This window comes from Patagioenas fasciata, chromosome 2 (genome assembly GCF_037038585.1).
Source record: "Patagioenas fasciata isolate bPatFas1 chromosome 2, bPatFas1.hap1, whole genome shotgun sequence".
Lineage (NCBI taxonomy): Eukaryota > Metazoa > Chordata > Aves > Columbiformes > Columbidae > Patagioenas > Patagioenas fasciata.
The window spans coordinates 98,946,526-98,970,723 of NC_092521.1; the positions used below are offsets into that span (position 1 = coordinate 98,946,526).

At 39.4% G+C, this 24,198-nt stretch overlaps 1 protein-coding gene and 1 pseudogene across 4 annotated transcripts in view; both read left to right on the forward strand.

The window, feature by feature from the left end:
• CDKAL1 (CDKAL1 threonylcarbamoyladenosine tRNA methylthiotransferase) overlaps window positions 1-24,198 on the forward strand; it is a 414,630-nt gene that overhangs the window by 41,526 nt on the left and 348,906 nt on the right. The window lies entirely within an intron of this gene.
• On the forward strand, window positions 4,969-5,135 carry LOC136099146 (U2 spliceosomal RNA; annotated as a pseudogene).

A 24,198-nucleotide genomic window follows, 5' to 3' on the forward strand; every position in this document is an offset into this window, starting at 1 on the left:
AAGCTGGGGAGCATGTCCATGCTGCCTATTGACGTATGGCTTTATTGCCCATAATCTGTTTTTGTGTATCGTTTATTCTTTGTAAATAGCATTGAAGGTGAGATGGCGCCTTCAGTGAATCAGTTATCAATGGGAGAGGGTGTATAGTTAAGTTTGAAAAGTTTCAAGTGCAGGTTTGAGATTGCATTTTGACATTAAGGTATAACAGATGTTGGATTCATTCCAAATCCTTAATAAGACATGGGGGTTATGGTTTCCACTTGGCAAGTTACCAGCCTAAAGAAAAAGGCTTCTATTCATACTGTTATAATGGAAACTATTCTCTTTACCTTAGCGTTGCACAAATGCAGTTCGTTTACTGGATAAAAATATCTCCTCATATTCATAGATTTCAGTCTCCTGGTTATTCATAGCTAGACTGATTTGTTGAAGTTTTGGAGGTCTTGGGCAATACAGGCAGATTTATACAATAGTGAGAAAGCCTCCTTTGAGGCTTGACCGACAGCTCCTTGTGAAGTATTAATAAAAGGAGCTGAAGTGAATGGAAAATCTGGTACTGGACTTAGTGAGTCATTTGTCCTCTAAGCGGGAGTATAAACCCGCTCTTGCCCCTGCCCTGCTGTGCCTGGCTGAGAGGGGCAGCTCCGAGACGCGGCTCTTGGGCCTCTCTTACCGGCCTGCTTGGTTTGAGCAGCACGGCCATGATGAGAAGGGCAAGATATACTATTCTTTTTTGTCAGCTTCATTGACAACAACTGTTTTTAACTCTGTATGTCTATTTTTATTTGTCAGAGGAAAGCCCTCTGTGGGCTAAACTTGGCTTGCTTAGCGCAACAGCCATTTTATGAGAACTTTGTTGCCTCCTCGATAGGTGATGCAGCCATGGCTGGCAGAGATGCAAATGTTGTATTATTGTGATGTGAATAGCCGGCAGAGATGCAGGTGTCTGTCAAGGTTTAAAGCAAGGCGACAATAAACTGTGGCAGATGCTCTCTGTTACCCCCTCACCCTCCGCCCGCCCTCTTCTTTAGATAGGAAGGGAGACTAGGTCTCTAGATGTCGGCCATGGTCGAAGAGAGCGAGGCCCTTGTGATCTCCCTCTTCTATAGAATGTATGATGATTATGGGATGGAATACTCAGTTGGTCAGTTTTAGTCACCTGTTCTGTCCCCCCCTCCTCAAACATGCCCTTCTCAATTATGGGATGTTATCAGAATTTTTTGCTGTCATAGCAATAAATCTAAACATGAGTTTCTTCAGCATTCCGTTGGTCACCTTATCAGCACCGAGCACAGTGTCCAAGAAAAAAACGTGCAGTTACTTAGAAGGCACTTAGAAGAACTTAGCTGAAAGGAAAAATCACTAGAAGAGAACTGGTCTTGTTTTTAACAAAACCAGGACAGTGTCCCTCAGGCATGTTTTCCTTTATATATCTCATGCCTTTTTCTCAAATCAGAAAAGTATTCATATACAGGTGAGCTGGCTCTAAGGCTGTTAGGGTTTGTGCTTGAGACATGACTGCCTTTTATGTGACTAATGTGAAAGGCCAGTAGGGTATGGATTTCTGGACCTTTTGGATATCAAAAATAAAGAATGAAAGAAGTTCAAAATTTTGTTAGTAAATGACTTAAATTTCTCTCAAATGGAGGTTGGAACTCAAAGATGTCTAAGTTTTGTACTGTTTAGTAGCAGGAGAATAAACAAAACAAAAACAAACAAACCAGGTAGCCAACAAAACAAAAAAAAATACCAAACAGACAAAAAAACCAACCCATTTAAGCAGGTATCAAATTGTCAGATGTGTTCATGAAAAAGAAAAACTATACTTTTATTCCTAATTAGTCAATACTAAACAGTAGGTATGCAGACAAACAAAAGTACATGTGTATAGCATCCTTAAATAAAATTTGCTCAGTTGTGTTTGGAACAGCATGCATTTGGAGGAAGGAGATCATTAAAGATGAGCTACAGTGCTGAATTACAGCCTTCTAACAAGGACTGTTAAGCAAAATGCAGTGAAGAATGACACAAAGCAGAAGAGCCTTTGAGCCATCAGGACAGTTTGGTATCAGATTTTATTTTGAACTTTACAGTCCAGTGCACTTTTGCAGAGTCCAATATTAACCTCGTCACTGGAACTTCACAGTACTGTAGTTGATACTGGCTTTTGTGATCTTTACACCAGGGACTAAAAGTAGGTCATCATTTTAAAAACAATGATACACTTGCAGCCTACATTATTTATAAGTTCATCGTATTGCCTGCATAGCACATCTTGGCAAATCGGAAGTCAGTAATGACAGATATCTCATGTCACGGGCGAAGGTAAATGTGAAGTGCATTTGAAATTGTGTAAGAAACCCTTAATGGTAAATGTATGACTTCAGGATTAATCTGTAAAAACAGGTCTAAATGATTCATATTCTAATATTTCTGATTTTTTTTTTTTAAAGTTTTCATCACTTCGCAAATTTTAAGCTTTATTCAGTCTGGTTTGTTCTCTTAGATATTAAACATGTATCTCCTCGTTTTCTGACTTATAACACTGGGAGGCAATTGCATTATTCCTCTCAAGCAGGAGATGAGAATGGGACATGACAAATGTAAGGAAAATTTAGTGAAATCAAAGTCTGTAATTCTAGTTAGTTGTTGGGTTTTTTTGTTTGTTGGTTTTTTTTGTTGTTGTTTTGTTTGTTTTGTTTTTGTTTGCTTGTTTTTGTTTTTGTTTTTTTTTTTTCTTACTGGAAGCTAGTTAAAAGAAGTCCACCATTTTGTTAGTCACAGGGTGATTATTCCTCTTTTGGTGAGAATATGTTATTGTATGTTGAGTCTCATTAAACCCTTCTGCTTCAGGATAGTTTCATCCTTCCTTGTCAATATTTACGGAAGCAGTCTCGGTTATCAATTTATAATTGCTTAAAACAGAAACAGTATTTTCGTATGTGTTAACATATGGGAACTCTGATACTAAATGCCTAATAAATTAAACCTATGTATATATTTCTTAATCTAAAAATCATTGCACTTGAGAAAATGATTCATACTCTGACATTTCAGTAACTGCAATGCTACCTGGTGCCACAGTAAGCCTGCTAATTTGAGGCTTGCACGGAATTTTAGGTATACAGTTTTTTCATGTGCTGTCTTGTGGTGATGTACTTCTTATTGCACTGTGTATTCAAGTTACATTGTTTACAAGGACTTCAAGAGGGGATGTTACATGTGCTTCATTTTGAGAAAAACGATGTGTTCAATACAAACAGTCTAACAAACCTCAGTTCTAGCATTAGCACATTCTCTTGGAGGAAGCTTCTTTTCTGAGTGCTTCGGTTTGACCAGCCCATGCAAACTTATATTCATATGCAAACAATTTGCGTTAAATAAATATGACCTCCTTTATTGTTGCTTTATGTTTCTGAAAGCATTTTTTAGAATTTGCCTAATCGCTTGAATCACTTAGTGTTTTGTATCGTCAGAAGTACAGATGTTATGGATGTGAAAAATATTACAGTGTGCACAAAAGACAGAAAGGTAGTGTGACAGTCAGTGTTCCCAGGTTAAAATCTTTCAGAGATATTTGCCTGCATTTTGAATATTGACTATTCCCAGGTCAAAATCTTTCACAGGTATTTGCATGGATTTTGCATAGTGAAGCATTCATGTGCTTATTAGCTCTTCACTGTACTTGCAGTTAAGAAATTTGCATATGATTTGCTTTTTGTTCGGTGAAATAAGTTTTACACAGAATTTAGTGTATTAAGCTTTTTTTATTTTCCAATGACCTGTTACTGGGTGGAAGGCACTTGAAAAAAATGATCTAGTACTACTTAACATTTTGTGACAAACGTAGGATTTAGAAGGGGACTATGACTGTGAAGTACCTCTGTCAATAGGACCTTTCAGTAACACGTGTGTGTGCTGAGTGGCATGTTTCCAGATTTAATGTCATTTGTGCCCTAAAAAGGACTTAAATTTGAAGAGTAATCTTCACAGCAGATGCAGAAAAAGAAATACAGGGGATAGATTGATTTGTTGTGCCATTTGTGTGTGGTTTTTTTTTTCTTTTTCCTTCAATTCTTTTATTCATTTTTGCACAAGCTTCTTAGTGTTTTTGGTGCACTGATCTGTTGCCGCTTTCATGGTTGATAGCATGAGCTGTCAATTTGTTGTGTTCCTGACAGTAAATTGCCATTCGTGTTTAGAATATTTGCTAGTATATTAATTTTGGCTTCCTTCTGAAGCATAATCAATATTCATTGTTCTTTCAGTTCTACAGACTTGAATTGAGATTAATCAAATCCTTGAAAAGTTAATAAAATCCTACACTTATTCCTCTAGTCTATGACAATAATTGTATTCAGAGCCTGACCGTCAGTAGCCACTAACGCATTTTACTGTGAGGTGCTCTGTAGTTCCAGAACAGGTGTGTAAAACTCCCACCGCCGTGCATCAAAATAATCCAACATGTGTGTGTGACTAGTCACACTTTTTAAACTGAAGTTGCTTTCAGTAAATTGTAAGTTGTGGTAACTTTATTACTTTGTTAATTTCAAGTACAGGTGTTAAACAGTAACTGATTTTGGCATATTGTGACAATTTTTTTTTTTAATTTTTTTTTTTTTTTTTTTTTTTTTTAGCAGTTTCGTAGGTCCTAATGTCCTTATCTACACCTTCATGGCATTAGGAGGTGATTTCCACTGCTCTGTCTGCTTGTCTTTTTCCATGATCAGAGCGAGTCAACAGAAGGGAGCTGCGCAAAGATAAAATCTATTGCAGTTCCTGAAAGCAGAAATTACAGTACCTCCCCTTGATTATTTATGAAATGAAATTGACATCCTTATAGTTTTATGCCACAATAAGTATCAAATGTCTCTTCAGCACTGCTTCATAGTTTTCTTCATCTGTAAAATGGAGATATAAAAACCTGATCTAAGGTAGAAGTATTTAGTCGTCTCAGAAATCTGGAACATCTGATTCACACTGCAAGTTGTGTTTGAATCAAGTGTCGTATCTGTTCTTATCAGTTTAATATCTGATACATCCTTGATGAGAGGACTTTATATTAAATGGATTTTTGGGTCTGAGTATTTAAATATTTTTTCCCCCTGTACTTGGCACTGGTGAGGCCACACCTTGAATCCTGTGTTCGGTTTTGGACCCCTCACCTCAGGAAAGACATTGAGGTGCTGGAGACAGTGCAGAGAAGGTCAAGGAAGCTGGTGAGGGGTCTGGAGCACAAGTCTGATGAGGAGCAGCTGAGGGAACTGGGGCTGTTCAGCCTGGAGAAAAGGAGGCTGAGGGGAGACCTGATTACTGTTTACAACTACCTGAAAGGACGTTGCAGCATGGAGGGTATTGCTTTCTTAAGTAACAAGTGATAAGATGAGAGAAAATGGCCTCAAGATGTGCCAGGTGAGGGTTAGATTGGATATTGGGAAAAAATTCTTAATGGAAAGAGTTGTCAGGTATTGGAACAGGCTGCCTAGTTACTATGCCTGAAGGTGTAGACGTATAGACAAGGTTCTTAGGGACATGTTTTAGTGTCAGAGTTACGTTATGGTTGGACTGGATGATCTTGAGGGTCTCTTCCAACATAAATGATTTTGTGATCCTGTGAATATAGATAGCAGCAGACAAGTGCTAAGGAAGAAGAACCTGGAGACCTTCCTTCTTCATCCCTGAACCTCAGAGATGGTCCCAGTTGTGTCACTTGTTGGTGTTCTGTCAATAAATACCACATAGCACAGGCTATGACACCAACATGAGCAGCTGCTGTTGTGTTTGCCCCGTGCCCCCTTCCTCAGCTGTTCCAGGGCAGACCTGCTGCCTGTGTCAGTTCTGTACTGACAGGTTATCTTTTTGTCTGGTGTATTTATATATATATATATATATATATATATATATATATTTTTTTTTTTTTTAATCCTAGGTCAGTTATTTGACTAATCATGCAGCCTCAAACAGTTGTGTCATTCCAGGGACAGGATCATAGAGAAAGAGTGGAATGCTGCTAGAGCTTGGACTGCTACTAAAGGGAAGCTTCATAAAGCTGTGCCCTAAGTCTGTTCCCTGTGTTAATTAGCTGCAACTTGTGTCTGTTTGCCAGAACTGGCCTGCCACTGTGCTGCTGGGACAGGACTGAAGCACTTCTGTACTGAATGAAATTGCTGGTTTTTCACAATGATTTACTGCCGGTGGTGATGGCTTCATATGTATTTAGCTTAACGCGCTGCACTAGGCAGAACAATAAACTGCACTTATAAACCTGAGTTTTGCCTGCGGTTTGCATATTTTGTCTTTGAAAGTGTACTTGGAGTTCATAAGAGTAAGCTCAAAGAAAGTAACTTCTATTGAAATATTATGAATTTATTATCCCTATTTAGGTGATTAACAGGAGTAAATAACTTTTTCATTACATTATTTGATGTCAACACTGTATGAACGTCAGAAATTCAAAGTAGATCTGATTATGCAGGAAAAAGTGTATTATGTAGTCTGTTAGTGTACCTTGAAGGGCAAATGTGTTTTGAAACCTTTTTCAAGAGAGATAAATATGCATTTTCTCCAACACATATGCATTTTCTCCAAGTTAAATTCTTTAACTTCTGTATCCAAGTCATTATTAATGGTTTCAGAATTAGGTTTCATATCTGTAATAAAAATGCTTTGGGAATAAGTCTGAAATTTAACTGCTCACATTTAAGAATTACTTTTGTACAGATTGATAACCATTTTTAGTGGTTGGATAGCAGTGTTCCTGGTCACATGAAGACAGTATGTCTAAAAGATGTTATCTGAAGGGAGTGTTGAAAAATGTTTTGTTGTCTTGATTGTACTAAAAATAATTGCAACAGTGAATGAGAAAGCTGACCAAAATTCATCATTTCTACTGATTTCCCCAAGTGAGTCCTATTAGTAACCATGGCCAGGCTACTTCCCTTTCTGTTCTGTGAGCACAGGAGAAGGGCCATACCCAAAAGAGCTAGATACTATGTGTTTGGTGGATTTATTTGGTTTGGGACAGTTATTAATACACTTTCACAGTATCTTTAAATAGAGGCAGATTGAATGGCGTCATAGAAGGCAACATTTGACAACAGTAGGATCAGCATAAACACGAAGCTCTGTCTTTAATAGTGACGGTATTCTTTGAAATAGACCTTGGTTTAAATTTCTTCTCGGGTGCCTGTAGGCTTTGAGTTTAAAGCCTCTGGACATCACAGCTGTACTCAGATAGTGTTTTGGGAGCTGGTTCATGCTTCCTTACCTATGCTATCATCCTGGCATTCTTGAACTATGGTGGTGCAAAGTGTCGATAGAAGATGAGGGACAAGGACCTGTACCAATCTTCCTCATATACTGCGTCCTTGTCTGAATACTGTCCTAGGAATTAAAAGTTGTCTCACCTTTTAGAAGATGTGGCAAGCTCTCTTTTACCCTCTTGTACTGCGTAAAATTTTAAATCTGCTGGCAGAGAAACCGAGCAGGGTTTTTAAAGTTAATTAGGTAGGTGACTTCATCTTTACCACATAGACCAAACATGTATTGTGTATTTTAGTGTTACAGCTCATGTCTCTTGTAGAGTGAGAAAGATACAAATAATCATCTCCTGTGTCATGCTGTGGCTGAACGTGGCTTTGTGAGCACTGCAGACACCTCGGTCTACAAAAGGATATCTGGTTTCTGGCTGACGGCTCTGGTGCAAGAGCAGGGACAGCATGAGTTGTGTTTGTAGGTGGTTTTGTTTTAAAATGTTGGGCTGTCTGGGATCTGTTTAACAAGCAACTTGGACATCCAGACTGTGGGAAGAGGGTAACAGTACCCTTGAAGGCTGTCTCTGTATATGTTATCTCTCTGAGTCAGAACCCTGTGACTGAGATTTACTTTTTTTCAGTGGTGTTTACCATCTTCTCCTTGAGGCTAACTAGCTGTTCTATTTTTTATTATAGGTATATGATTGCAACTATCTTTTAATCAGTTCTATAGCTTTTAAGGCTTGTTTTACATTGTAGAGATGTAATTGAAAGTATTATTTAAGTATTACTCTAACCGCTCATGCTTATAACCCTCTAAAGTATAGGCAATTAACTTAATTTTGAAATGAAGAGTTTCTTATGTGGTTTATAATGTATGGTGTACATTAGCACAACTTCATCTATGGCCAAATGAGTTTCTGCAACTTCAGTGTTTTACTGTTGGCTAATGTAGCTGCACATCAGCTTTCTGATGGCAGCAGGCTATGTACTTGCGTCTCTTCATCCTTTTCTGCTTGGGTTTATCATCTCCTTGACTGGGAGATTTATTTCTAGATTTGCTTTCTAACTTGCATCTGTGACACAGTCTTCATGGAAAATTCATTGCCTATGACAACCTAAGCCAATCTCAGTTTGGTAAACAGTTGTCCCATATTCCCCCAGCTGCAAACTGCCTGCCTGCACTGATCACTGGATGTGCATAAGCCCATGGCCCTGATGGGAAGCATTCACAAGTGCTGAGGGGGCTGGATGATGTCATAGCAAAGTCTCTCTCGGTAATCTTTGAAAAACTGTGGCAATTGGGAGAGGTGCCCAATGACTGGAGAAAAGCAAATATCACTTCTGTCTTCAAGAAGGGGGACCCAGGGAACTACAGGCCAGTCAGCCTCACCTTGATCCCTGGGAATGTGATGGAGCAGCATCCTGGAAGCTGTTTGCAGGCATATGGAGACTTGGAGTGACTTGGTGACTTGGTGACTTGGAGTAGTCAGTGTGGCTTCACCAAGGGAGAAGTCATGCTTGACCAACCTGATAACCTTCTACAATTAAATGACTAGCTTGGTGGATGAGGGGAGAATGGTAGAAATTGTCTACTCAGACATCAGTGAGGCTTTTGACACTCCTATAGTATCCTCACAGAGAAGCTGATGGAGCATGGGCAAAGTATGCAGGCAGTGAAGTGTGTTTAGAACTGGCTGAATGGCTGTGCAGTGGACCTTTGCAGCAAAGAAGGCTAATGGTAACCTGGGCTGCATTAGACAAAGTGTTGCCAATAGGTCAATGGAGGTGATCCCTCTGCTGAGCACTGGTGAGGCCTCACCTGTTGTACTGTGTCCAGTTCTGGGCTCCCCAGTACAAGATAGACATGGACATAGTGGAGAGAATCCCACAAAGGACCACAAAGATGGTTAAGGTACTGGAGTGTTTCTCCTATGAGGAATGGCTGAGAGAGCTGGGAGTGCTCAGCCTGGAGGAGGCTCAAGGGGGATCTCGTTAATGTTTATAAATACCTGAAGGGAGGGTGCAAAGAGGACAGAGCCATGCTCTTTTCAGTAGTGCCCAGTGACAGGACCAGAGGCAACGGGCACAAATGGAAACACCATCAGAACATCATGAAACACTTTTTGCCTGTGAGGGTGACTGAGCACTGGCACAGGTTGCCCAGAGGGGTTGTGGAGTCTCCCTCCTTGGAGATGTTCAAAAGTCATCTGGGCGTGATCCTGGCCAACTGGTTCTAGGTGGCCCTACTTGAGTAGAGGGGCTTGCACCAAGTGACCTCCAGAATACTTACCTAGCAAATGGCAACTTGAATTTTAGTGTTCAATGCATTATATCTTTGGTCTGAATCTAAGAGTTTGACTTTTGCAGTTTGCTCTAGAGTTGGCATGCATTTATGTGACACAAGCTTGGTATATGTGACTTTGAAATCTTTTCATTTAAACCCAAGGATATGTTTCTTGTCTTATGCCCATTAGCTCTTCCATTTGTTGGGGAACAGAAAGGCAAATATTTGTTTTGGGATTCAAGAAGCCATTTATGTTGTCAGAAGCAATATCCACTTGATTTGTAATGTGTATCCTTGACTTCTGTCACACATTATTCCATGATGTATTGTAACATGATGTAATGTCATGTATTTGGGGGGCAGGGGACAGATTATCTGCAGCAAATACCAACCTGTTCTTGACATTTGTGAGCTGGTTCATTCATCAACCAAACTGCGTACTCGTGTCTCAGCAACTCTCTAGCACCTTAAATATTAATTTCAAATGACAGAATGGCAACAAGAATAAGAATAAAGTTTTAACATCATGTCTGAGACAATTCCTCATTTTCATGTATAAATAGCTAAACACTGGTTTTAATCTAATCATATTTTGTACATTTTTAAAGGCTGATGTATCTTTTTAGGATGCTTTCTGAGTTGATGAATGTTCACCCTGACCCGATTAAACTACTTCTTTTGTGAGGAGTCTTGGTGGCTGTTCCTATTTTTTATTTTGGTTCCAACATGGTTAATCACCTTTGAAGTGCTAACAGTGGATTTGGAAGATACACCCCATAGAACTCTCAATAACCTGTACATTTATGGGTAAGGCTGATACTGTTATATTAGACAATCAAGTGTAGTTGAGGAAGCGTGTGTGCTTTTGGGTACACAGATGCAAGCTCTGAAATAGGTAAATACAAGTTGAGAATTTGGGGACTCACTTTTCTGTGGGGTGGGTGGTGTCTGATCTGGCTTCAAAGCTGATGAGCTGTCCCACCTGAGTGTGGTTACAAGGTGCAGTGGGGTGGCTGGTTTGGCTTTTCTGCAGTGTGCAAGGATACTCTGTTAGACAGGCACTGCTGGCCAACAGCTCTGTTTTAAATCTCTGGAAATATTGGTGGATGCTAGGTAGCTCAATGTGGTGATGAAATAGAGTTTTAGGACTTTTTGGAAGAGTCTGCTGGTTCTTGAGGTTGCTAAGAGTCCTTAGTTCTTAAAAATTTCTCAGAAAGTTGCTTCCTGAGGGAATCCCTGCAAACTCTGTTTTTAGTAATCTGTATCTTGCCATTCCTCCACGTAATACTTCCTCATATAAAGTACTTCTTACATTTGTGAAACCCATGTGCTTTATATTAGTTTGTGTTTATTCAGTTTCTTGAGAGGTCTGGTGGTCAAAGGATTAATTTCCCCTTTTCTTGCAGATCTTTCTGTCCCTCTTACTGTACCCTCAATGGCAGGACTATTTTTGCAAGTACGCATCTATTGATTCCTTAGGTGAAATTTCCCGTTGGTCTTGCATATTTTAAACACTACCACATTCAGGTATTCATCATTAGTTCTTAACTACAGCAAGAATGCATTTCTTGCAGGACTCCCCTAGTTGTCCATATATTCATAGTGTAGTTCTGCAAAGTCTTTATGGTACTGCTTCGTATTAGGAGTCTGGGAACACTAAACTTGATGCTGTATGTTAGGATACACTTTGAGCAAAACCAATGTACTGAAAAATAGAAGCTGCACGTATTTTCAGTCTTTTTGCAGGATTATTTAATGCATCAGAAAATAATGTAAAACTAACTGAAGACAATACTCTGGCAAATGATTGTCTCTGGTGTTGCAATACTTGCATAAAAAATAAGGAAGGATTTAAGGACTTCCTCTAGAATTTTTCTTTTAAATGCAGTTGCAGCTTCTTTGAGGGGATAAAAAACCAAACCAAACCAAATCCCACAACAAAATAGCCAAACCCAACTGAAAATGACCCTACAGCTTATATTGGAGTTTACATCTACACTGTCATGTTCATTATTTGTGCTTATATTATTATTTTTTCCATATATAGGCAACAAATATCAAATAATTGATGACTTGGCTAGAATTACTTCTGCTTAGTAAAATTCTGTTAATATTTTCAGGCACGGTAAAAAAACACTGAACATGTGATTACCAAATAAATAGGGAAACAAAAGCAACTGGAAGACTTTGGTACCATATGATTTGCAGTGTATTATTAAAATCAAGTAGTAAACATTCATGAATAGTGACTTTTTAAAGGAACAAATGACACTTTTTTCAGAGGCATTAGTGTTAAATGTGCACCTGCTTGAAAGAGATGTAATAATTTTTCTTATTTGATGTAGTCATCCTAATAGTGCATATCACTTTTGCTTCTGTAGTACAGTAGAAACCACTTACGTGTATGTTGAAACTGAAATCTTCCTGTGAAACCGAGGGTGTGATGTACAGAATAGTTGAATTTGACAGAGATCTTATGGATTTCAGTTTGCTCGCAAATACCCAACTCTTCATACTTCACTGAAGACTCCTGTGTGTCAGTGGAAGGGGAATATTATGCTTGGCCTTTGCTTGCTTTAGTAAATCAATTTAAGTGATATTAAATTCTGCCACTTAACTATCTGTTTCACTAATCATCTGTTTCAAATGGATTGGTCAGTAAGCATGCCTGTTTATTTATTCTAGTGCCACTTTTTCTAGTCTTTAATTTTGTGCAGGTTTTATTGCAGATAGTAGCGTGGTTAAAGAAGTATACCCCTCCGTGGTTCTATTGTGTGATTCCTAAACCTTGTTTTAAGCTGAGTCGTCTTCCTTCGTAATTTCAAACAAGGGCCTTGTGAAAATTCAGAAGCTGTTGGTGTCATCTTTGATGTATTTTTGACACACAGTTACTGCCCATACTTAATTTAAATCTTCTGCCTGAGTGTAATGATGAAATATCTGTACCTTTTTAGTGCATGCCTTAACTTTCTGAGTAGTTTAAACCTTGAAAGAATTTCTTGAAGTTATGGCCTGTCTGAAAGAACAGAGGCCTTCAATAAACTTCCCCAAACTGCTAGATCTTTTGATTAGCCATTAAGTGTCTGGAAATAATGTTTAAAAATGCAGAAGAAGCACATCTGTAGTAATTACCCGTAGGACTTCAAAAAATGCTGTGTGTTCAGGAAGTGAAAGAAAAGTGAGTTAGCTGTTTATTTTCTAACACTTAGTAAGGCTCTACCTTTAATAGTTCTCTTTTTTTAAGGAAAAAAGTTAAGTATATATTATGCTGTAAAAATAGAGTGAGGAACAGAAAGAGAGGAAGTCATTCAAGGTTTTGAACAGAATCTAATAATTTATTTGTCAAAAGTGCTGAGTACTGCTTTTGAAAGTAAGTGTAATGCTGGATTTCAAGTTCCTTAGGAAAAAGAGTGTGTTATAAGAATTTTGACTCTGTTAGGAGCTGCAAACATTTGGTTTTAAGTTGTTTGTTTGTTTGTCTGTTTTTGCATTTGTTTCCAGTGTCCAAAAGCTTGATTTCTTCAATCTATCTGTTGTAGAATGATCTTGTTTCTACTTCATTACATGAGCTAAATTGTGAATAATTAATATGCTTTTGGGTAGGACATTTTTCAGGACATTATGTCTGTTACCTTGAGTGTTTGCTTTGGTCGGAAGATTTAATTGTGCTTCATGTGTGTAAGTAATCACATTTGTTGGGGAGTTCAGACTGTGTGCAGATTAAAAATCAAATACAGCAACTGTAGTAATTATTTTAATGATCCTGCACCGACTGAGAATTTAAGGATTATACAGAATGTGGCAAATATATATCTGGCTCAGCATGAGGAATACAAATAAAATTCAGTTCATTTTAAACCAAAGCATAGCAATTCATTAGAATGAGCATTTGTAGTGCTGTGAAAACGGACCTGCAGTACATCATTCCCTGTTTGTAAGAAAGGTAAAAGAAAAATCCTACTTGGCTTGAACCCAGTTGGGGCAAAAGCTGTATTTTCAATTTTTTTTTTCCCCTGCAAGTAAAGCAGAAGTTAAGGCAACAGCATTGTTCAGAAAACAACACTAGGGGATGGTTCTCAAATTAGCGGTGACATGGGACTGGCAGCTTTGGTGTGAAATTGGGAATTGCTGTCATTGCCAGATGGCGCCCCCCAGTTTCCCTGTTGGCGACTGGGCTGCCCAGAGAGTGGCAGGCTGTGGAGGGCTTCTGGGTTTGGGGGCAGCTGGTGGCTTTACCTTCTGGCTGGGGATATAGGTTGTCTGGAGAGTCCAGGGGAGCTGAGATCACTTTGTCTGGGGCAGTCTCGGAGCTGCAAACATTTGGGGCTTATCTCAGGGCTCCCAAGATCTGAGTCACAGACATGGAGGTTGGACTAGAAGTTCTCAAAGTCTCCTGATGCTCTCAGAACCAAAAGTGGGATTTCTTACCAAGAGACGGTGGGAGCCCTGGCACGGTTGGGTTGTTGTGGGGTAGTGGATCCTGAAAGCACATGGATTTTAGATGGGTGACCTGATAAAGGAAGCTTTGGAGTGGCAAAAGTACAGGAACCTCTGCAGTCAATTGGATGCTTTTTGCAGTTTTACAGCTAGTAGATTTTGGCAAAATATATCTTTTCAAAGCCACTTCCAACATTGTGTGTTAAGTGCCAGATGATTAATGGAAAATACATTCCGTGTGTTTGCAAGGCCCGCTGATGATTAATAGCTACTAAAAGCCTGTAACAGATGAAGTGCTGTGGTGTCTATTTTGTTAATATACAATTAATGTAAGTTTGGAAACAGATCTTTTTTCTCTTTTTAATCCATGCTACATGGAAACTAGGGAATTTCAAACAAACTTTATTTTTTTTCTTTCGGTGATAAAAGGCCTGTTATCTTTAACCAGAAACATTGACAGATTATATCCAGAATGTAACAAATACTGTGCTTCTCAAATAAGAAAAAGTACAGTTGGATTTGTCCTGGGGTGGTAGTGCTTTTAGTGATTTTATTTCCTGGATTTTCTGTCAGTGCTTTTGTTCCCTCTCCATTACAGTTGCCCCTTCCTCACTGTTACATGTATGTACCCTCTCTCTGTCATTGTATCAGTTTTAACTGTGGAGGTCAGCGCTTATACTGTTTGTTCGGTTTGTGAAATAAATTATCAGAAGTGACTCTAGATATTTATTGATGCAAGTCTGTGGTTAATATTTTAAAGTACAACCAGACCCTTCTTTCTGTGTGGGTATCAGTCAGTTATCCATACGCTGCATGCAGCTCACTCCAGCCTCTGCAATTCCTCAGCTGGGAGAGGAAGAGTGTTCTCTTAACTGGATCTTGTCCGAAAGCATCGTGATGTCTCCCAGAGTACTTGCCGTCAGATGAAATTCTATGGTAATTGTAATGGATTTTCATGTAATAGTGTTCTTATGAATCAGAGTTAAATAAAAATAACGGATGTTGTGAGGTTTCTTGTCTCTGGCATTTGGAAGAAATTTAATTTTAAATTTTGTTTTACATCAAGCATGTTAATTGCTGCACTTACCTTTGAAAGAAAATGAGGCTGCAGCCTTTTTTTCCCCACAGATAGAAGATGAGTAGCTGCTGGATATTTGAAGTACTTGTAACTTCACTGTCATCATTTATTTTCTGTAAGAGAATGGCCATTTGAGCAGTAGGCAGGGTGCTGTATATATTGCTATACATACTAAACATTAAAAAAGAACTTAGCTGTATTGCACTTATGTATATAGAGCTTCACTTCAAATTGCAGCCTTGGTGGCTAAATTCTCTCTCAACAGAGCTTTAAATAGATGTTGGCAGAGGGCTGGTGTGACTGAGGATGAGTGCAAGGTGGAAATGTGAACTTATTATCGTCTCGTCGTGACTTTGTCCTCCTGGTTTTGGAAGTAAACAATAGTAAATGGTTTCATCTGAGTTTAATTTTAGTTGGAAGGGCTTAGAGCAGGACCTTTAGTTAAATGGAAGAGTTTAAGTGCTTTGGTGGTTAACTTTTGTGCTTTATACAGGTTGATGTATGGATGACCCCAAAATGGTAGTTGAGGCACTTTGAAAGCCTGGGGGCTGTCTGCTCCGCCTTTGCTTGTGGGGGAACTTGGTGGTTCCACATGGTTTGTAGCTGGGACCCTAGGGTGTGTGATCCCTGCTGTGTTTGTGGGCTGAATTACCAACCTGGATTTTAATTTAGAAAGATCCTGACTGCTAAGCTGTGCTGATGACCCTAAAGCTGAATCAATACCTGTATTTTTGTGTCTTGCTGAACACATTTTGACAAGGTGTCATTCACAGGTGATGTTTTATTTCTTCTCACCCAGAGAGGTCTGTTAATGTGCTTGCAGGTTGTGCTGTTTTCTTTGAGTTACTGTTTCAAGGCCAATTTAAATAAATAAGACTAGTTACAAACCAATACCCTGCAACTTCATGAATTAGAAGTAGGTGGTTCAACCTTCCCATGTAATTATGGACCTTCTGGTGTCCTCTTGCCACTGTACCACTTTCTTTTGTATCTAGCAATGTTTTATTCATTTCTATTAGACCTTGCCCTTCTGAAATGTTGAAGAGATCAAATAGCTGATGTCTTCTCCTCTTGGAAGTGACCATTACCCTTTAGCAAAGGGTGGTTATGACCATGAACATTTTTACCTTTGTATATTAAAAGTATAAAAAAATGTTGCTTGCTTTTGGGTTTTGGTTATTTTTTTTTTTCTCTTAAGGTTTACCACTAGGGTTCACCAAAAGCTTTCTAAAAAGTGATGTCAGTATCAGGCAGTCAAGTGGATAACGTGCCAGAGTGGGGTGGATTGTGTGTCTTGAATGAACTCAATATGCTATTTTTAAAATTCATCTTTGAAAGCAGAGAAAAGGTAAATTAGAGAATATGTGCTAAATGAAAACAGCTGTAAAGACAGTGAAGTAATAAGATATACAAAGGAAGATACTGATCATGGGAGATACCAGATGAAACTTAAACATGGAAAAAGAGGAGTTTGTGTGAAGATCCCCCTCACAGTACACAAATGTAAAATAAAATGGGGATAACTACAGACCTTGAAGTCTTGAGAGTAAGATAATGAAGTAGAAAAGTAAAAATGGCTTCTGAATATCTTTGAGCTGTGTAGTGACATGGAGATGTTCTGTTATTCTTTACCTTGCTGTCAAAGTGGAAAAGATAAAGATAAGCCCAGCCAAAAGCAGAACATTCCCAGTGTGGATCCTGGGGCAGAGGAGAAGATGACAACCCCCCAAAAATGACTCCTTATGATACTGGCCTATGGGGCTCTTCCAGCTCATCCCCTGCTTTTTGCTTGAAGGCAATGGAGAACTTCTGGACAGCAACTGTGCACTCAGAGAGTGCAGCTCCCTCTGCCATAACACGTCACTGTCGCTTTTTGTGACAGTGCTTGAAACCTTGAGTTGTCGCTTCCTCACGCACACCTACCTTCTCTTGTTTGTCTAAATGATCACTTTTTTATTTTGGGGAGCTGCTGCTCCATCAGATAATACATGCAAGGTGTCTCAAACTCTAGTGTTTGACTCATTTGTGCTTGATGAAATCAGACCACTCTGGGGCCAGAAAGCCACAATTTTCTGTGCAAAACCCGTATACTTCACCTGTTGGCATTTTTAAATGCTGTTGAAAGTTTCGAAATAGGCTTGTCTCAGTCTATGCAGCCTTATTAGTAATGGAAGTATATCTTCTGTGTAGTGTGTTTTGTTTTTTTTTTTTTTAGGAGCCTAACAAAGCTTGCACTCTTGCAAGAATAGTAGTTAAACCTTGCAACCAAAATTGGGGAGAGACATAATAGAAAAAAAATCATGTGTGAGGCTGTAATGGGTATCTCTGTGTTGGTACAAAGATACTCAACCTCTTTAGGGGACTGCTCCGAGTGACTGGTGTCATGTTTTTTGTCTGTCCTCACCTGTTCATGTAGTTAGATGTTGTTAGATACTTCAGGTGCGTAGGCAAGTAAAATGTTAGAGTAATGGAGTGAATGGATAGTGAGACAGCACAGGGGCCCGTAACTACCGTAATAGCTGCATGGGGTGATGTGCCTGTTCAGTAGGAGCCAGGGCATGGAGAAAGGGCAGGAGGGGCTGGGATGCGTGTCCTCACATCTGCTTCTCCTCAGTCTTTCATATTTTTTTCCTGTTGCTTCTTTGCTTTCTTCTCCCATGAACAGGATTCCTTCCTATTCTGGCCAAACAGGCCAAGAGGTGGAACTGTTGGTTTGTCTTCCAGGTTTGTAGGCAAAGCATGATGGAAAACTGTTGGTGGGATTTTGTGAAGAAGCTTGCACTGCTGATGGCTGTGCTGCATCTGTCTGTGGTGTGTGTGAAGAGTGAACGTCAATTTCCGCTGTGCTCAGTCTGGATCTTTCACAAGCACTAAATTCTGTTGATAATCTGAGCTGGGGATGATGGCTGGGAATTAACCACAGCAAAGGCTTATCTGGCTGCTGGGCATGGTACCTTAAGCCCATATCTCCTAGTTTTCAGAAAACTGATAAAGTAGCAAATAGATGAGGTGCGAAAGTAGTTCTGAGAAAGTCAATAAATAGCCAGAAGCTACAATTTAATAAGTGTTTGGACATATCTGGCTCAAATAGCTTATATATTTTAACTCTCTTAAAAGTGATAAATGGAACCTAAATCCATATTCCCTGTGGCATTAGGTATCAGGAGAAATAAGTGGAAGCAAGGCATTTGCAATCAATAAATTGCTTCTAGGTACAACTTAATGCAGACAGAATTTAGAGAAAAAAGATTGTGAAACAGATACAGGAGTAAAATTTAGCTTTAATTTGCAGACTACAGCAAAACCCTAATCCTGGCTCTTGTGAAAATGGATGGAGATTAGGAAGTTACAGGAGTGAGAAAGTTCAGTGCCGTAGGCCAACTTGAACAGGAATAGGTGTACTGAAAGAGTAAGAAAATGTGGAGCAAAGCTGCTCTCTAGGTTAACATTACGCATTTATGGTCTCATTTAAAGCATTCAGTTACCTAAGATCTGTATTATATTACATCTGAAATGAAAGAAAGGTTCTTTCTCATTTGTGTGGGATTTTTGCTTTACTTGAGAATCATCTACTTCACTGCATTGGGCTTCCTTTGGTTGGATGTACTTGTGGCTTGCATGGGCTAGAAGTGCAAGAACCTTCACCGAGTAGGTGATTAAAGTGATGCCATTGCATATATTTAAAGACCTTTGGTTTCTGTCTGCTGTGGCTAGCCCAGCAGGTTGTTACCTGGGTGCGTGATAGGACTGAAGCAACCCTCAATTTATATTTCCTTCTTTGTTCCCCAGAGACATAGTGAGGGAGCTGTTAACATTTAATTAGCTCTGCAGATAGAAACATTTGTTTAAGTGAGGCTTGTCAGAGTGTGACACCTGAGGGAGATTAAAATGATCTTCCTGGGGCAGATTCCAGTCAGTCCTTGATTCTGAAATATTTATTATGGTTTACAGCAAATTCATATGGAATCATATGACATGTACAGAAAACCATAAAATTTTCATTTTCCCTCACCTGTGGTTTTGCTGTCAGCATATGAAATTAGCTGCTTATGCTTGACTACCGTGTTTTTCTGTACCTTAACATACATTACCATGCGTGATTTTTCCAAATAAATAGTTTAGGAAACATTTCTGCTTTACATTGTCTTGCAAATCTCAACATCTTCAGTTTCACGTAAGTTTTACCAGTTTTTTACAAACTTTGACCTGTAAAACATAATGAAATCCTTTAAATTACTTAGTCATAAGTAAGCTTTCTTCTGAGACTATAGATAAAGCAAGTGGAGGTTTCTAAAGTGTTTTACAGAAGAGGAGAACACAGTTGTTTTTTCAGTCAGCCCTGTGAAAACTAGAGCTTCTTCTGGGGCTGGCACATCAGCTGTCATCTTCCAAGGCGGTAGTTAGACTTAAGTAGATGCTCTAAGACACATCTGCAAGAGTTGTGCTTGAGTGCTCATGGTGAGTTTGTAGAACTATTGTGATCTGGGTTTATTTTTGTTGGTTTTTTTAACCTTATCCCATAGAAAATATGCAACTTATTCTGATGCTCAGTGTTTTCTGCTGATTTGCTGTGCTACCCAAGTTGCTGAAGGGCTGGTTTTGGAGGATGTTTTAAAACTTGTTGTAAAAAACTTAATTATCTGGCCTGTAAATTATGTGGGCTAAACCAGCTGGTGCATGTGGATCTAGGCAATGGTTTTATGTTCAGGAATAGGCCTGCAGTCAGAAACAACATGGCTAGGGTCCTGGCTTATTTGCGTAGATATCCAGTGTAGTTTGATCGTATTACATAAACTCTGAAACTACTTGGCTACATTTATAATATGAAAAGGAACTGGTGTGAGGCTGGTTGCATATTTAATATGTGCGTGTTGAAGGTAAATCAGTTAGTATTTGCAATGTGTTTTGAAATTTTAGTTGCATGGTATTGTGTAAGACTTTTGTTGATGGTTGACTTCAGACTTGGTGACTAAGATAGGAGCAATCAGTCTGTGTTTGCTCATTTGGATAACTCTTGTGTTTTACCTATGAAGCTGTATGGGGAGTACAAAGAGACAAAAAAGCACTGAATCATACTGTGTGCTATTTCTGGAAGATCAAGCAGGCTTAAAACTTAGAGGAGGAGGAGGAGTTGCTGGGATTTTTCCAAATTCTGTCAACAAAACAAATTCTACGCGTGTTAATCATCAGAATGAGTCGTTGGAGTTATTTGTATGTTGTTGTAGTGGAGCCTGGCTAAAACAAGCTACTTGACCTTGTTTCTAATGTAGTGGGACTTTCCCTGTGACTTTGATTAATCGCTCATTAGTACTCTTCATATTGAAATTATTAACACTGATCATAAGTCTTCAGTGAAGGGAAAGCAGCAGTGGACTGTTAGGATGCACTGAGATGGCACTTGTGCTGAAGAGCAGGATGAAATGTCCACCTTAGGGCACCGTGCGATGGCACCTGTGTCTCCTGCTGCTCAGGATAATTTGGGAGCCTCAGCATTAGGTGGTCTTATGCTGCACAGACCCTGGCTGTGCTTTGGCTTTCTGCTAACTCACCTCTCAGCTAGCAGTGAGATTTCTCCTCTCTTGTTTTAAGGTCTTGTCTTGTACAAGGAATAGTTGTGTTATCCACTCTTTTCAAAGCAGTGAAGGCTTTATTTTGAAGGAACGAGCTAAAATTCAGGCTTCCTTTTCCACCTTTGGCATATAACACTATGCACATGAAGACTATTGACTACTTGATATCAACAAAGAACCATGAGAAAAAGGCAGCCCATAAGCTCATGTCATGTTGGAAGAAGCTTTGTTTAGGACGTATTCATGGATCTACACTCATAGAGAGGGGACCTGTCTGTTAAGGTGTGTGTCTGGGGGGTGTTTGATAAAACAAGTAGGGCTGTACAATGTAGAATAAAATCTAGCACAAATTCCAATGTTTGTGGCACATGGCACTGTACCCAGGTTGAAGATGGATGTAACTGAACTATGTGTTTTGTTCTGATCAATAGAGATAGCAAGGAGATAAGATGTGGAAATGGTCAGTCTCTTTCTTGATTGGAAGAAGTATGAGGTGGTCATTGGCTGCAGATGTGGTGGCAACTGTGGGCTTAGGTAGGTTGATTTTTGAGTGGGGAAATTATTAAAATGCCCTATGGGTACTGAAATTTTAGAATTTAGCACCCACTGCTTTTCAAAAATAAGCATTTCTAGCTTTAGTCTTTGTAAACCTGAATCTTTTCACAACTTCAAGTATCCTTAGGTGCCTTAGTGCATGGAAAATTTAGTTGCTGATGGAAGGTGAACAAAATAGTAAAGTAACTGTCAATTCCCATTGTCTGTGCTGGGTAAACAGGTGGAAGAATCATCTGGACATTGTAGGAGGCATTGAAATGAAAATTATAGTCTGATTGGACTCTTGACACTGTTATGAGGTAAATCTTTAAAGTATGCTTAAATCTCCTGTTCATGACTTTGTACAGCTTAGGTGTTGTGAAGGGTGGAAGGGCTGAAGCCTTCCTATCCAGCTCTGTGTGCTGCAGCGCAGACCCTGGGCTGCTCCAAGCAGGAGTACAGCTGGAGTAGCCTGTAAGCCTGATGTAAGAGTGTAGGATGTGAGACAAAAAGGTGTCTCACTCCAAGGATCATCTGGGACCCAGGCTGCAACCTGTGCTGTGTAGAGTGGAGATGGAAGGTAGATAATGGATTACTCACTTCAAAATCCCAATGTAAGTAACACTGTGTGGTACTGATGGTCATGCGCTAGAAGGGGAATGTGAAGTTCGTCGTAGTTGATGTTTTGAAGCAAAATTTGTTCTTTTATGTGCCTTTTCTGTGCTGTGTCCTGTGTTCGGTATACCTGTCACAGGCCTGAAGGATTCCATGGATGTGTATGCTCTGAAATACAAATTACATTGTCTGTACTCTTTGTAAATACATTAGTTCAAGTGTTCAGCTATTGTATTTTTTCAACTCCTAGTTAAATGATGCCTTCTGAGTAACCTCGAAGTTGCCTTTAGTTTCAGTGATAGCAGCAGACTCGATAAGCTGTTCTGCTGGCCTTGAAAAACTCCAGCCACAAACTTTCTATACTTTGAAGGAGTTTGTTGTTTGGGGAGAGATATAAGGCAAGGTTACTGGTCATGAATAGACTGAATGGGACACCAACTGGTATTTCAGTAGTTTGTCCCAGTAGCTGCACGCTACCACCTAAACAGCTGCAAAGAGCGGGGTGTGTTACTGTATGCTTGTTATTTAGGAATGGGCTTTCAGGGGTGACTGCAAATATAACAGTACTTTGGTAAAAAGTCATAGACAGACCTGAAAGCATGCATAAGTAATGGAGTCTGTCATACTGAAATGAGGAGAGGTGAGGATTTAATAGGTAGTATTTTCAATCCAGTAAATAGTGTATTATTGGTTTCTATTTTTTCCCTCCTCCCTTTAGTTGAACTAGTTAGATCTTATGTGTTCAAACATGCTCAGTTCCTACTCATCTGATGTCTTCAGTGGACAGCCCCTGTGCATCTCTGTTCTGGTGCTGGACAGAGAGAAAAGTCCCGTGATAGCAGCCACAGCATCCTGGTCTGGAAGACTGTATAAAATCTGTCTGTAGTCCAGCAGTAGCTGCTGTTGGGATGTCTACACACTCAACAATCAATTTACTAAAAATACTCAGTTTCTTAAAAACAGGAAAAAACAGAAAAGCTTACTTGCACAATTAGCTCAGAAGTGGGAATAGTAATGGAGAATAAAAACAGCAACTTTACATATTTGCGGTTTAAATTAGGGCAAAAGGCATGATGGGAGAATTATTTTTTTTAATGAAGACCTGTCTGTATTACTGATTTGATAAGCAGCCTGTCTTTCTTTGTGGAGCTTTAAATAAAATGTTCTCGGGATGAACCAAGTTGTTGCATTTACATTAATTGTGGACGAAGTAATTTGTTATGAACAGAGTGTCTCAGAAATTCAAGGGGAAAACAGAAGTCATATTGAAATTGAGTTGATAGTTTTATATTTTGCATCCTAATAGTCCTGATAACAGGCAAGTGAGACTGTTTTTGATCTGCGAAGTTAATACTTTCATCGTGTGTTTGAATGTTTTCTATCATTGGTGAGTGTGTGGTAGGTCTTAGGAGGTGGGAACTGATAATGTGGCTCTGAGATTCCAAACCAATGCCATGTGGAAGTTCATGCTAACTTCTGGTTTTGATTTGTAGTTGCTGTTGAGGGAGCAGGCAAGGGGAAGGCACTTGTTTGGAACCTTTTCTTTAAGATGTGTTATATGAAGGTTGATAGTTAATTGTATGTGATTTGAAGTATTGAGAATTGGCACATGGGTAACTAAGTATTTTGTGTGCCAAGGCAAGGTCTGGAAAGTAAAAAGCAAAAAGAAAAATTTGCCCTCTCCTGTTCGTCCCAACCTGATTGTGTGTTTTCCCTCTGCCAAGCAAAGCCTATTGTCTAAAACCAGATAATTGAACCTGACCTCCCCAGGGGAAGATGTACCTTCCTTCTGCACTGATGACTCGTGGTGTTTCTGAGCTAATATTTACGAAAGAGATTCTTTCCCAATACTTGCTGAGGTCCTTCAGCGCCCAGTGGCCCAAGAAATCATTAAATTACCCAGCACCTAGTTTCAGTAACCCAGGGTGTAAGAGTGGGTTTCTGTGACACCGGGATGTTGAAAGAAAATGAGAAGTTTGGTAACTTTGTTCTAGTCAAGATGCTGGATGACTTTAGTAATTGGTTTTGAGTTGTCCTCACGCTTAGATTTTTGTGTCTTTTGGGCGGAGATGATTCACATGGAATCCAGTTGTGAGCACATGCTCCACATGCATAGCTTGGTATTACTGGATCTGGTTCTGGAACATAAAATGCCAAGCAGGGGATCAAGGGAAGCGAGCAGAGCTGTTTTGGAAGTGAGAACACAAAGGACGAAGTGATGCTGGAGAGGTCCATAAATGGGAACAGAGGCTAGAATACAGCAAACAGAGAAACTGGGGTATCTGTTGTGCAAGAAAGTCAGAAGGAGCAGAAAATCAGGAAGGGTGAGGAGGAAGACTCACAAAGAACTTAGGGGCAGGACAAGGAGAGCTGGAGGAGAAGGCCATGGGGATCCTACTGTGATTATAGAGAGAGATCATCTTT